Genomic DNA, 15,187 nt, shown 5'->3' on the forward strand with positions numbered 1-15,187 from the left:
TGCCCCGGTGCTACCCGAGATCCCACAAGTGACGTTCCGTAAAGCACGCACCATAAAAAACTTGCTAGCACCCAGTAAAATAACAAATAAACCGTCCAAATCTTTCCTTGATATCAGGTCCTATTTTCATGACAGAAAGGGCATATTCCAGTGCAAAAAGAAGGGGTGCCTTACTTGACAATTTATCACTCATGGCACTAATATCATCACAACCAATACAGGCAAAAAATATGAGATTAGACAATTCATTACCTGTTCTACAGATTTTGTTGTATATGTTTTGCGTTGCCCTTGTGGGTTGGTCTACATTGGCCGGACTATTCGTGCCTTACGGGCTAGAGTAGGTGACCACCGCAGACTAATTTCGAAGGGGTGCGATGAACATAGTGTACCCCGTCATTTCTTGCGTTTCCATGACAAGGACATCAGGTTCTTGGAGGTCTTTGTTATCGAAACTATCCCCAAAGGCACGCTAACCAATAATGAAAGATTCTCCCTGTTGTGCAAGCGTGAGGTCTTTTGGATCTACATGTTTGACTCGCTTGCCCCCAAGGGGTTGAACGAAGAACTAGAAACATGTAGTTTTGTGTAATTTTAATGAGAGTCTATATATATACCTTTTAGATCATCTCTGGGTTAATATTGATTTTAATAGGTTTTTAATATGTTTGATTATGTTTTTTATAGAAAAATGTTAAGTTTTTATGTTGAAGTATAAACTATGTGTTCCTTGGTTATATATTGTGTTTATTTTCATACTTTTATGTGAAGTAAGGCACGTATACCCATTGGTAAATTGCTTGGAGCTGAGGGGGTTAACATTGGAGATCTTTGTTTCTTCCCTGTGCCTATTTCATTTTTTTTTTTTTTTTTTTTTCCATTAAGCCCCTCCCCTTTCCCCTCCCCTTAATCCCCACTCACCTATTTAAACCCTGCGAGTTGCCTATTTTCCTTGACTATGACAAAGCGCTCATGCGCGAAACGCGTCGTCAAGGCAACCTCTCTCCCCCCCCCCCTACATGGCAGAGGCCCCAGCTTGAGTTCTTCACTGCGATTTTTCATCCATTCACATTTTTTTTTTTTTTTTGTTTGTGAAGCCGCTTTTTTCACCAGCAAGCATTTCCTGCAAATCCACCATCTTCACTACCCCATCTTTTTTTTTTTACCCATTGCAATATCCATTTTTTCATATGACTGTTGGCCATCTCCCCAGGCAGGTCAGGCTGATGTGAGCTCCATCAGCCTGCCGCCACCAATTCCCCCGTCAGAGGGCCTCTCAGTGTCAGTTCCGACCTCAGCGCAGTGTCACCAGGTCTCACTGATGAGACTTCACCTCTGTGGAGACACGTCCCAGCCTAGCAGCGGTTCCGTTTTACTTCTCAGACGCTACAGCGGCTCCCCTGTGCTGACGTCATCCTCCATCCACACACAGCTCCGGCCAGGCTTTTCTCCGCACGGCGGAGCTACACATCTCCACACGGCGGCCACTTCGCTTCTATTTCAGCCCGGTTATTCCTCATGGCGCCAAGGTCTTCACCATATGAGGCAGCTCTGAGCCCTCTTACCTGCCTGTGAGTACTTTGACATATCTCCACCACCTTGCCTCCATTCACCTGCTTTAAGCCCATATGTTTGCTTTCACACTTTACACAGCAGTCTCCGTATACTTTCATTAGATGGATCTCCGGTGGTAACCTCCTGCTGTTTGATGCCTCTGTCACCTTTTTGATGTCTATTTGATCACTTACAACATCACCAAGAGTCTGTAATTTTTGAATAGTTTTTATCGTGTGCTTTTTTGTTTTTAAACAGAGCCTCTGAACCTGGTTCTTTTGCAGTAAATATTGTTACTTTGGACTATTGCTAACCACTGGCTCATTATTGGTTCATTAAAAACCATAAACTTTTATACCTTTTATACTTGTTGTATTTTGTTTTCCAACAATAGCCTGAGCGCTGGACATTTTATATGTTGCTTCCCAGAAGAACTGTAATCAGTTGCTGATCTCACTGACAGAACCCCAACTAGGGGACCAGAGACTGTTTGCCATCGGCTTATATGTCACTGGAACTGATCCCATGGGGGGTTTCTTCCTTGCAGTTAAAAGGGAAAATGAGACAGGACCCCAGATTGAAGAGGAGAAAGAAGGGCCACCAAAAACGGTAGTAGAGCAAATGGGCCCTGTGGTTAGGTTCAATAATCTGACCTTGGAAGATAGATTTGCTCTGGAGACAGGATATCAAGATAAGAATGAGTGGCTGGAATGGCTGAAGTATACAGCTAGGACACTAAAAAGGGAAAATTGCCTGGTATGTGCTGGAGCCAGGCCTCACTTGGCTACAGTACCTTTTCCATTAGATGATCAAACTGATCTTGAAGGACTACAATGCATGTTGAAACTGTACAAAAAGGGTTACACACCTAATATTAATACATCCTGTCATACTTTGAGTTTGTTGTTTCCCCAGGTTCAGAGACCTCAAATACCCCCAGCTGTCACGGCGTATCCTGGTAGCTATTCTTGTTTTGCACTCCCGGGGAATGAGAATGGAACAGACCTGGGACAAATACCCTATGACTACTGTAGGAATAGAGTGGTCACAAAAGAAGGTGGCTGGGTTGAACATGATACCCAGAGGGCTGATGTTTGGTGGTTGTGTGGTGACAGGAAGCTGAGAGCCAGGATCCCAGCCAATGCCCGAGGGGATTGCGCTTTGGTCCAGCTAGCTATGTCCATACGCCTCCCTTCAGAATTCCCGTGGAAGGAAAGCCACCCACGAGAGCAGAGAGATGCCTCTCCAAAAACGTATTTTGATTCCCAGGTCTATATTGATGAGATAGGCGTCCCGCGGGGAGTGCCGAATGAGTTTAAGATCAGGAACCAAGTCGCAGCAGGGTTTGAATCTCTGTTCTTCTGGTGGAGTATGATAAATAAGAATGTTGACTGGATAAATTACATTTATTACAATCAACAGAGATTTGTAAATTATAATAGAGATGCAGTTAAAGGTCTAGTTGAACAACTATCTCCCACATCACTTATAGCTTGGCAAAACAGAATGGCAGAAAGAGGAGGAGTTTGTAAAATGTTTGGAAGCCTGTGCTGTACTTTCATTCCCAATAATACAGCTCCAGGTGGAATTGTAACACGGGCAATTGAGGGCCTCACCGCATTATCGAATGAACTGGCCGAGAACTCCGGAATAAATTACCCATTTTCATCCTGGTTGGAAGGATGGTTTGGAAAATGGACTGGATTGATCCATCGCCATAGTGTTGGCTGTACTGGTAACCTGTGGATGTTGTTGCATTGAGATGATTGAGATGGCAATGACAAGAACTATGTATCAGACAGTCCCTGCCTCAGATGAGACTTGTGATGATGTTGGAGCGGAAACTGCGGAAAACGATTGCGATTGATGATGACCAGGATGAAAGTGTGTCAGACACAAGCACTGTATTTGAAAACCACTGCAGATGAAGAACAGCCAAAAGGAGGAGGGCAATGTTAGAATTATCAAGAACTATTTGTGCCTGTTCTTGATCTTATAGGCTTAATTAAGGACACTTAAGAAGGATTGCAAGATTAGTGATTGGTGATTATATCCTGCACACACCCAAGCGTTGTTTTTCTTTCTTATAATAGTAATATTATGTATTGTTATATATGGTAATATTCTAAGATTGTAAGGTTTGCTGACGCAGACAATAAAGTTAAGTCCAATGAGCATACACCTAGAGACTTATAACTCTAACTTCCTCTTTTCACTACTATTAAAGGCTAAGCCCGTGGTCATTGGGTGTGACTCCTCGCTTGAATCTATGCATGTAAGGATTCCACCCATATGTATCGATACCTATGAATAAAACTTCTTCCTTGCTACGGACTGGGAGTCTTGATTGATCCAAGGTAGGGGTGCCCAACCTTTTGAGGAGCGAGGGCCACTTTATCGACTTTTTAACCAGTCGCGGGCCACAATGAGCGTAAAGGGGGGATGGCAGGCCTGTGTCCACTCTGCATATGTAGAGCAGACACAGATGCAACCCGCTCTACCCTAAGGGCCCTCCGATCCACCCAGACAGAAGGGGACAGATCCCCTTCTGTTTTTTTTTAAGGAGATCGGATTGCAGATAGGCGGGTGTAACTGCCTACTAACCAGTACTGCTGACAGGTGCTGGTACTGCTGGCTGGTACTGCTGGAGGGTACTGCTGGCTGGTACTGGTACTGCTGGCTGGTACTGCTGGCTAGTACTGGTACTGCTGGCTGGTACTGGTACTGCTGGTGGGTACTGCTGACTGCTACTGCTGGCTAGTACTGTTGGTGGGTACTGGTACTGCTGGCTAGTACTGGTACTGATGACTAGTACTGCTGGCGGGTACTGGTACTGCTGGCTGGTACTGGTACTGGTGCTGCTGGCTGGTACTGATACTGGTGGCTGGTATTGGTACTGCTTGCGGGTACTGCTGGCTGGTACTGGTACTGCTGGTTTATAACTGCTGGCTGGTACTGATGACTGGTACGGATGGTGGGTACTGGTACTGCTGGCGGGTACTTCTGGCTGGTACTGCTGGTTAATACTGCTGGCTGGTACGGATGGTGGGTACTGGTATTGCTGGTGGGTACTGGTACTGATGACTGGTACTACTGGTTGGTACTGGTACTGTTGGTACTGGTACTCTTGGTTGGTACTGGTACTGCTGGTTGGTACTGGTATTGCTGGCTGGTACTGGCACTGCTGGCTGGTACTGGTACTGATACTGGTGGCTGGTACTGATACTGGTGGCTGCTGTCCCAGATTGCGGGTTCCCGTGTCCCTTCCCCAAGCATAATTGTGACAGAAGCATGCAGCTGCAGTAGAGAGCAGAGCCGATGCTTCCTGTCATAGGTGGAGTGTGACAGACTCACCCGGGATGGAGGTTTTTGGAGGGGACTGAATGTGAGCCTCTTGCCTACAGATTATGGGCCTTGGTATTTGGGGTACCCTTGAGGTGTTGTTACTTTGGCTTCGGGTCCTTGTCCCGCAGGAAACACAGACTCTGGGGACCCTGTATTTGCCATAGTAGCAATAGTGACTGAGTCATACTGTTGGGACTCATACTGTGAGAAGATGCTAATGTCATCAACTCTACTCACCTGTCTGATGTCAGCTATAATGTGTTTAATGTAAATGAATTTAGTCTGGCTTACCACAGGTTCTAAGGGTATTCAACTCATTGTTGTTTGTTCTAATTAACCCTGTGTTGATGTTTATGGTAATGTGTGTTGAATAGTCAATGAGCTAGGAGATGCAGTCACCTAGGCTGTATAAAGAATTAGATAATTAGTTTATGTTAATTAGGTTACAGTTGTATTGTTAGAGGAGGTTCCAACGGGATATAAAGTCTTGTAATTTTGATTCTAAATAAAAACAGTTCATGTTAGCATCTAAGCAAGTGTCGCCTTGTTTTGTGCTTGGAAGCATTTGGAATATCTGATATCTGTATCCAGACTACAAGGAAGTGGTATACTGACGGAAGCACTCAAGTGGAGTGAGGGACGTTCCGTGACATTGGTGGCAAGCAGTGTGAAGCTACCGGCAGTCTGGTAAATCTAAACCTCCACCTGGATCCAAGATCAGGATAGCAGACTTCAGTCACCCCAGCGGAGATATGGACCTGGCATCAGAGTTCCCGGGGCTGCTGCGGATCATCCTTTCAACATACACCAGGACTGTGTCTGAGGTTGAATACCTGGAGCTCAGGCAGCAGATTCGGGTGGAGCTCTGGATTGGAGCCCTCCAGCTTGCTGGTATAAAACAGGGCAAGTGCTTTCCGACCCAAGAGCAATGGGCCAGTGACCAACAGGCATTGCGGATGGCATTCCTGGGAGAGCAGCCCCAGGAGCAATGGGTGACTGAGATGGACAGGCTGGTCCAGCAGGAGATAGAGCTGGACAATCGTTATCTGGCTCTGCAATGGCATGCAGAACAGGGATATTTAGGGGAGACAACAGAATGCTCTCCGGAGGGATATGACTTTGGCGGCCCTGGACTGCTGTGGGAGAGCCTTACAGATCGTTTTGTGTTTGGCGATGAAGGGGAACCTACCCTTGAGGACCTGCGAGATTATGGAGAGGTTATGCTCGTTCTTGCAGGGGTTTCAGAGCTTAAACCTGATCTGGACCATTTGCTAAGGAAAGAACAACATCTGGAAAGGGCATACAGGAAACTGCTAGAACACATTCAGCAGCATGCCAGAGAATCGGCAGTGGAAAATCTGAAGATTGCTGTCCCCAAACCTGAAGTGCTGACAACAGGGCAGAGCTCTGCAAACCTCTGCGCAGCACTGATAGCATCTTCTGGGTTCAATGGACAGGAGATGGTGAACCTCTATCCCCAGACATCAGTTCCAGAGACTGGGGATTTAATAGACGTTTCTGTAGAGGAGGAACCACCTAGCAAACCCCAAGCAGAAGTGCTGGCAACCGGACAGAGGGTCCAAGACCTCTGCCCCACACCTGTGGCAGTTTTGGAGGCTCAGGGTGAGAAGGTGGCAATCACTTCCCAGCAGCAGATACAGGGGGAGATGGGAGAGGAGGTGTGTGTTGTCCCTCCCCAACAGTTGGCCAGGGTGGAGGAAGCGGACTTTCCTCCCCAGCAAAGATCCATGCACCTGGGAAACAGTACCATAGATATGTCGTCCCAGCAGCCAGATGAGGGAATGGAAAAGGAAGCAACCAGCTCACCTCCCCAATGGCAGCTACACAGTTTGGGAGTGGAGGAAGCCAGCCTCCTGCCCCAACGGTTAGCCGGAGCAGAGGATGCGGAGTCCCCAGCAGAAGTGCTGGCAACAGGGCAGAGTGCTACCAACCTCTGCCCAGCACCGGCAACAACTGTGGAGATCCAGGGAGCCGGGGCAGTCGGCCCCTCTCTCCAGCGACAAGCTGATGTAGTGGAGATGCTACTCCCAGCTGAATCGCTGGCAACAGGGCAGAGCACTGCTGGCCTCTGCCTAGCACCTACAGTTTCTTCTCAGCTTCAGGGAACTGGCACAGTGGGCCCATCTGCCCAGCAACAGGCCAAGCCATGGAATGGTAAACACCACCCAGATGAAGCGCTGACAGACGGACAGAGAGTCAATGACCTCTGCCTCACACCTACTGAGGTCAACTATTCCTTGCAGCCAAGAAAGGAGATCATGCGGACAGACTTTGTGAGTTCACTCTGCCTGACTAACGCATGTCCAGACCAGGTGGAGGTCTGGGACCTTGTTAGTCAACTTTTGATGGGGGAGAAATGTGACAGACTCACCCGGGATAGAGGCTTTTGGAGGGGACTGAATGTGAGCCTCTTGCCTACAGATTATGGGCCTTGGCATTTGGGGTACCCTTGAGGTGTTGTTACTTTGGCTTCGGGTCCTTGTCCCCCAGGACACACAGACTCTGGGGACCCTGTATTTGCCATAGTAGCAATAGTGACTGAGTCATACTGTTGGAGATGTCATCAACTCCACTCACCTGTCTGATGTCAGCTATAATGTGTTTAATGTAAATGAGTTTAGTCTGGCTTACCACAGGTTCTAAGGGTGTTCAACTCATTGTTGTTTGTTCTAATTAACCCTGTGTTGATGTTTATGGTAATGTGTGTTGAATAGTCAATGAACTAAGAGACGCAGTCACCTAGGCTGTATAAAGAATTAGATAATTAGCTCATGTTAATTAGGTTACAGTTGTATTGTTAGAGGAGGTTCCAACGGCATATAAAGTCTTGTAATTTTGATTCTAAATAAAAACAGTTCATGTTAGCATCTAAGCAAGTGTCGCCTTGTTTTGTGCTTGGAAGCATTTGGAATATCTGATATCTGTATCCAGACTACAAGGAAGTGGTATACTGACGGAAGCACTCAAGTGGAGTGAGGGACGTTCCGTGACACGGAGTACATTTGGTATCACTCCGCCTGTGAAGGAGCCGGCATTATGCAGGAAGCATCGGCTCTGCTTCCTCTAGCGGCAGCTCCATTCTTCGCACTAATGCTCGGAGATGGCGGGTCGGGAACCCGCGATCTGGGCTTGCTGACCCGCCATCTCAGAACAAGACATGGCAGGCCACATGTTGGGCACCCCTGATCTAAGGTGACCAGGAGATTTCCCTGACACACACCCCTTAAGCCTCTCCCACCATTAAGACTTTGGCCTCACCCACAGTTTGCCATTATGCGCGCCACAGCTCACTTACTCCCTCAATTGTCCCTCATTCTAAAGTTCAAAAGTTGGGAGCGTATGCAGGTATGAGTCACATCAAGGGTCAGATAAAAAGACATACACCCCTAAAAATATACAGGATGCCTCCAAAATCATAAAGTTTTTGAAAAGGACCTTCCCTATTTTTATGAAGAAAGGGTCCATGTCCATTACTGACCATCTTGAGGCCTTTGAAAACACCCTTTCAGTTTTAGGCCTGGATGATGACCAGTCTAGAATTAATTTCTTGCCGTGGGTTTTTGAAACCAAATACCATAAATTCTTTGAATCTTTAAAAAGTGTGTACGGTACTTCCTGGCAAGAAATTAAACACCACTGTCATCTGGAATTCAGCCCTTACAAAACACATCACAGCTGCTAGAGCTGCTGCCTATAATCTGAAATGTGCCAATCACCAAAGCCCCACTGTATTTCTGGCTGTGCTCAAAAGCACCTACCACCTAGCAGAGAAGGAGCCAGAATACAATCACCCCAAATTTAAATTCATGTTCTTTGATGCACTACCCACGTACATCAAAATTAGTTTAGCGAGGGACTACCAGTTGGGGTGCTCACATGAATGGTTGGTAAAAGAGAGTGATAATTTGTGCTCCATCCAACAGACAAGTGAGTACAGAGAAAGGCCTGAACCTGTAACCAAATTTGTGGCAGAAACTCACATTTCCCCTCAACTGTTAAATTTTGAAACGAGAAGGAAAACATATGCTGAGGTATGCCAGGTGTGCCAGATATGCCACACTGGCCCCCCCAGGGGGACACCGGATACCCCACCAGTCTGGAGGGGGGAGCAGAGGCCACGTCATGATTATCCTCAAAGGGAACAGGGCCCAAGGTTTAGGGGAAACTAAAGGGAATACCCCTAAAGGCCCAGATTTACCCCTGAGGGTGGAAACCCTCACTCTACCCAATAACCTTTACACCGAGGACCCCCACAGGTAAATAGGGATCCACCACACCCTAGAGCTCCCCAAAATCCTCTTAAAGATCCAGTGGAACCAAGGCCCAGACCACCACGCCAGAACAGAAACAGTGATTCTGACTGTGAGGTGTCTAATCAGTCTGAGCCAGAAATTCCAAGGACTCGCAGATATCGTAACCAACAACACGAATCAGATAGGCCCATGAGCAACATGGAGGCCAAGTTAGCTCAGATTGTCAATTTGTTAAGCAGTTGCCTTGCAGCCCAAAATATTAATTATTTTTTAGGGGCAAATCCTGTGGCCAACCAAGGGCCACAGAATCCCTGAGTGGCCAGGTTACCAGAGATCAGAGGAATGCAATAAATGAAGGCATAGGAGATGGATGTTCAAACACTATTTTATCCCCATGTTACAGTAATGAGGATCTGGAGTCCCTGCCAGGGGATTTTGATTGTTAGATATTAACTGTTGTCCTATTTTTCAGTGGTCACTTCATTCCTCTGACTTAAGCAGGTTGCTCAAAACAGCCCAATTTCAAGAAGTTGCCGAAGATGGTAATTGCAGTGGAAGACCGAATCCTAAAGACACTAGTGATGTCAAGAGGCTTAAAGGTTTTTTAATGTTGGTAACCAATGAGGAGTCATCAGCATAAGGTAGTTTTATTGCCTTAGATGAGTTGTATTAATACCCCGGGGGGGGGGCCTTATATTCATTCCTCACAGGTAAAAGGTTACCGTAAAATTTACGGTCTCATATATTGTCTTGGCATTCAGAGTGGTCAGATAAAGGACTGATCACATGATGAACTACAGGGGGGCTCCGAGAAAGCCCAGGATACCAGCCTAACACGGAGATCTCATTCATAGGTTATGTTAATGAAACATGCATTTGTTATTTCCCATGGAGTCCATTTTCCTTTACAGGACTAAATGCTCATGAGCCGGTCAGAAAAACCAAGGGTCTGATGTATAAGAGACATCCAGAGAAGGGACAGCGTGGAGGATCCAGGGATACCACTGATGACCAGTCTACCAGGACAAACCCGTCAAGACTGCCAAGACCAAAGGTGCTCGGAATGATCCATTTGCCACCAGACGGATGACAACCCTTATGCCCTGTACACACAGTCAGACTTTCTGACCGAATATATGTGCGATCGGAGCTTGTTGTCGGAAATTCCGACCGTGTGTGGGCTCCATCGGACTTTTTCCATCGGAATTTGACACACAAAGTTTGAGAGCATGCTATAAAATTTTCCGACAACAAAATCCGATCCTTTAAATTCTGATTGTGTGTAGACAAATCCGACAGACAAAGTGCATGCTCCGAATAAATTAAGAGACGAAAGCTATTGGCTATTGCCCCGTTTATAGTACCGATGTACGTGTTTTATGTCACCGCATTCAGAACGATCGGATTTTCCGACAACTTTGTGTGACCGTGTGTATGCAAGACAAGTTTGAGCCAACATCAGTCGGAAAAAATCCATGGATTTTGTTGTCGGAATGTCCGACCGAGTGTACAGGGCATATGATGTACACATCGATCGGAAACCTGATTTTCTCCCAGGGGACTACACCTACTTCCAGGTGTCTACACCACCAACCTTCCATACCCACAGTCCTGATCCTTCTTAAATAAGATTTACAAAGCCCGAATTAAGCCCTATTTCTTTAAAAGTCTGCCTCTGTAATTGTCTCAAACAGCTACAGCATTTGACCCAAATTACATTTTATGTCAGGACTATTGTGAAGAAATAAAAATATTTTCATAATTTTAATAATATGGATGTTTAAGACTGCACAAGTCCCAGAGACAAAGGTCAATTTCTGGACAAGAGTCACCTAATGCCGCGTACACACGACCGGACTTTCCGGCAGAAAAGGTCCAATGGAATCATTCCATCGGACGTTCCGATCGAGTGTGGGCTTCATCGGACTTTTTCTTTCTAAAATTCTGACGGACCTAGAAATACAGTAGGTGACCGTGATATTGTGTCAATCTCGCCTCTGTTATCAGCGAGATTTGACACCTGCGAGCTCCGTCGCGGGAGCCAGTGCCGAGCTGGCTCGCTCATCGGGAAAGGAAAACTGTGTTTTTTCCTTTTGCGATGAGCGACAAGCATTGTTGACAGGTGTCTGGTATGAATCATAAGGGGGAATGCCGTGCCAAATTTTAAATAAAAAACCGGCATGGGTTCCCCTCCAGGGGCATACCAGGCCCTTAGGTCTGGTATGGTTTTTAAGGGAAATCCCCTACACCGAGAAAAGCGGCATGGGGGTCCCCCCAAAATCCTGCGGCCCCCCCACCCCAAAGTACCTTGTCCCCATGCTGATGAGGACAAGGGCCTCTTCCCGACAACTCTGGCCGTTGGTTGTCGGGGTCTGCGGGCGGAGGGCTTATCGGAATCCGGGAGCCCTCTTTAATAAGGGGGCCCCCAGATCCCGGCCCCCCACCCTATGTGAATGAGTATGGGGTACATCGTACCCCTACCCATTCACCTGGGGGAAAAAGTGTCAATAAAAAAAACACACTAGGTTTTTAAAGTAATTTATTAGGCAGCTCCAGGTATCTTCTTTCGACTTCAAGGTCTTCTTCCGACTTCTCCGCTCTCTCCGGCCTCTTCTCCCAGTGTCCGGTTCTTCTCCCGCTCTCCGGTTCTTCTGCCGGGCTCCTCCGCTATCTTCTGCTCTTTTGCCGCTCTTTTGCTAGCGGTGGCCCGGTCTTCTCCTTCGTCTTGTTGCCTCTTCTCTTCATCCAATGTTGACACGACGCTCTCTCCCTCTGTAATGCCGCGTGCGAGGTGCGCAATGACTTATATAGGCATGGGGTGTGGTCACCGGGTGATGTCACCCGGTGACCCCGCCCCTTATGACGTCACAGTCCCGGGGGTTCCGACGGACCAAAAACGACGCATGCTCTGAAGCAAGTACGAGACGGCAGCTATTGGCTACTAGCTATTGAACTTCCTTTTTCTAGTCCCGTCTTATGTGGTGTACGTCACCGCGTTCTAGACGGTCGGACTTTGGTGTGATCATGTGTACAGAGGACAGTTTCAGCGGAACTCCGTCAGAAAGACCGTCAGAGTTTATTCTGACGGAAAAGCCGGTCGTGTGTACGTGGCATAAGTTTTCAACCTGAGACATCCTGTGCTTTTCTCACCCTGATGGAGGTCTGTAAACAAGCTGTTTGCAGAACTGGGAATAGAACAATGAGTAGGTACTTTCTTGCTCACTTAAAAGCCAAGGATAAAACTATTTTTATGGTCACTAAATAGAATAGAGGATCCTTCGACCAGTAAAAAAACCCTGAAAACAGCAAACATCAACTGGCTTTCCAAGGCAAGAATTATACCATCTTCAAACAATGAATAAGCCCTGGTTCACATGGCATGCAAATTTAAACCCGCACAGATGTGTCTGAAATTGCTCCGAAGTCGGGACTGACATGCAGGAATGAAGAGTTGTGCGAGTTCAGCTGTCAGTCAATCAGTGTGAACCTAAGCTAAAGGAGAAGCCTTGGGTGATGTTTACCAAACTGGACAGCCACCAATATACCTCTGTACACAGACATAGAGGAAAAGTATCCACATAGGCTAGTTTAAAACCTGAATTTCCTTCTAAAATATCCCAACCACTATCAGATTTCACACTTCATCCATACATATCCAGACACTTCATCCACACACACACCCATCAATCCAGAGACACTCATCATCACGCCTCATCATCTGACACTTCAACGATGCCAAGACGCAGCTCCACCCTGACGAGACACCATTTTCTGAAAGGCAGCCATTTTAGTGGGCTCTGGTAACAACCATTGTAAATTAGCAGCCATTTTGGAAAGGTAATTAGAATACATTGATTTTTATGATTCATTGCTTGTTATGATATATCTATTATTGATTTCTTGTGATATTTAGATTCCCCGCCCACCCACCCCCCCATAATAATAACCATTTTGGATTTTTCTTTAATTTTATTTTATTTTTTCAAATTTTAATCAACTTTTGATTGGCGCTATAGTAGTGTACCATTTTATGCAGTTTAATACTTAAGCCCCCCATGCAGATAAGTTGGTGATCAGCTTTTTTTTTTCTCCTCGTGCTGTCAGCATGAGGAGAAAAAAAACGATCACAGAGCTTTTGTTTTGATCATGTGATCAGCTGTCATTGGCTGACAGCTGATCACATGGTATGGGGCTGGGACCGACCCCTTACTCGGATCGGTGATCATCCGAGTCTCAGTGACTTGGTGATCACAGCGCGTGTACAGGGGAGGCCAACATATGATGACCTCCCGGAAATTCTGGTCCGTGCTGTGGCCATCATTCAGCTATAGCGCAGATGTCAATCCGTTAATGGGATAATAATGAAGCTGCTTTGCTGGTGATACTGATTGAGTTATTGCAAACAAATTTTCAAAGGCTTTTTTCTAGTGATAAAGAATAATATTATTATGTTTTTTTTTTCTATTTGTGCAAGTTACCACAACACCATTATCCCGTAGTTTTTAAGATCAAAGATACAACTACTGTATGTTGGTGTCCCTTCTCAATTTTACATTGTATTTTTAAAAATGTAACTGCCTACTCCCAAACTGCCATTTGAAGTAAAACACATAGCCAAGTATTACTCTCCACAATTTTTTTATTGTGCATTAAAAAAAAAAAAAAAAATAGACATGCTATCTGCCAATAGAACTTAACCAAAAAGTGCATTCTATGCATCCAAAAATATAGAAAAATATACCAAATCAAATCATTATTCAACCAAAAAAATAATGTCAAAGCAATAACAGGTTATCTCCTCCGATTCCATAACATGTCTGGTTGACGAACGGCCATTCAGAAACAAACTTTAAAATGGCAAACTGAAAAGCGCTAAATGAAAAACGCGAAAAGAAAAGCGCAAATCAACACTCACCAAACTTCTACTAACACTAAATTAGCAGAAGGAGCCCAAAGGGTGGCGCCAAAGAGCTGAAAAACAATGCAGTACATGTAGTACATCACTACATTCGTAATTGTTGGCCAACATTTGTGTGACCGTGATCGCTTCTCGGCCTTTTGGCTAAGATCAAGTGTAGTATCGACTTTAGCCCTTAGGGGTGTCTCTGCTTCACAGCTAGGACGTTGAGAACCATTTGCACCTATCCAAGCCAATTGGTCCTTGTGGGGTACCCTCTGCTCGGTCTGGTAGGATCGTTGATTAAATTCAGCTTCACCTACTTGCTGCTATTGGGTTAGAGGCTTAGCCCCCACAGGGAACGAGATTGTGGTCTTCCCTCCTCCCCACTCCGCATTACTACTGCCGGGTAGTAGATGCTAGAGCCTTTGTAAAGGCTACGAAAAGAGCGAAGACATCAAGGAACCAGAAGGAAGCCACCTAAGAACACCTGAAGTGACATCCAACTCCTTAACGATGGGGAAGAGCGACAAGAAGACCAGCAAGGAGAAGAACCCCGTTCCAGCCACTTCCTCCGAGTCCGGGAATGCCGCTGCCTCAACCCCCGCCTCTACCCCGGCCGGCACCAGCCGACCAGGACCAGCCAAGCCAGACCAGCCTGCAGACGGGCTCCCAGCACTGGAGCCTTGGATGAAGCAGACGGTCGTGCTGCAGCTGAAGGAGGTGGACGGAAGAGTCCCTGAAATGACCCCGGAGATCTTCGGAAAGAAGATGATTCTGGAACAGGGGTTCAGCAAAGCGGAGACGCTTTCTGTGCAGGCCTTCACAAGAGGTATATTCTTTATAACTTTTGTGTCATTTCAGGTCTGCAGAAGATACTGGGAGATGGTGAAGACCAGTGGCCCTGAATCCCCTTTCCGGAAGTTCACTGCGAACTGCCCCATAACACGGGACGAAAAGCGGGTGACCGTGGCCATGAGGAACCCCCATACCAGTGGAAAGGACATAGCCACCTACCTCCAAAGGTTCTGCACCGTGGTGAAGGACCCGATCCAAATCTTCGATGCCAACGGCTTCTGGATAGGTAACTGGTCTGTGCTCTGCAAACTGAGGAAAG

General features: G+C 46.4%; 1 protein-coding gene and 1 pseudogene across 2 annotated transcripts in view; one reads left to right on the forward strand and one right to left on the reverse strand.

The window, feature by feature from the left end:
• SLC23A1 (solute carrier family 23 member 1) overlaps nt 1-15,187 on the reverse strand; it is a 1,686,654-nt gene that overhangs the window by 1,406,715 nt on the left and 264,752 nt on the right. The gene's annotated exons all lie outside the window — the stretch shown is intronic.
• On the forward strand, nt 14,216-14,310 carry LOC141135998 (U2 spliceosomal RNA; annotated as a pseudogene).

The sequence above is a fragment of the Aquarana catesbeiana genome, linkage group LG03 (genome assembly GCF_042186555.1).
Source record: "Aquarana catesbeiana isolate 2022-GZ linkage group LG03, ASM4218655v1, whole genome shotgun sequence".
Taxonomy (NCBI): domain Eukaryota; kingdom Metazoa; phylum Chordata; class Amphibia; order Anura; family Ranidae; genus Aquarana; species Aquarana catesbeiana.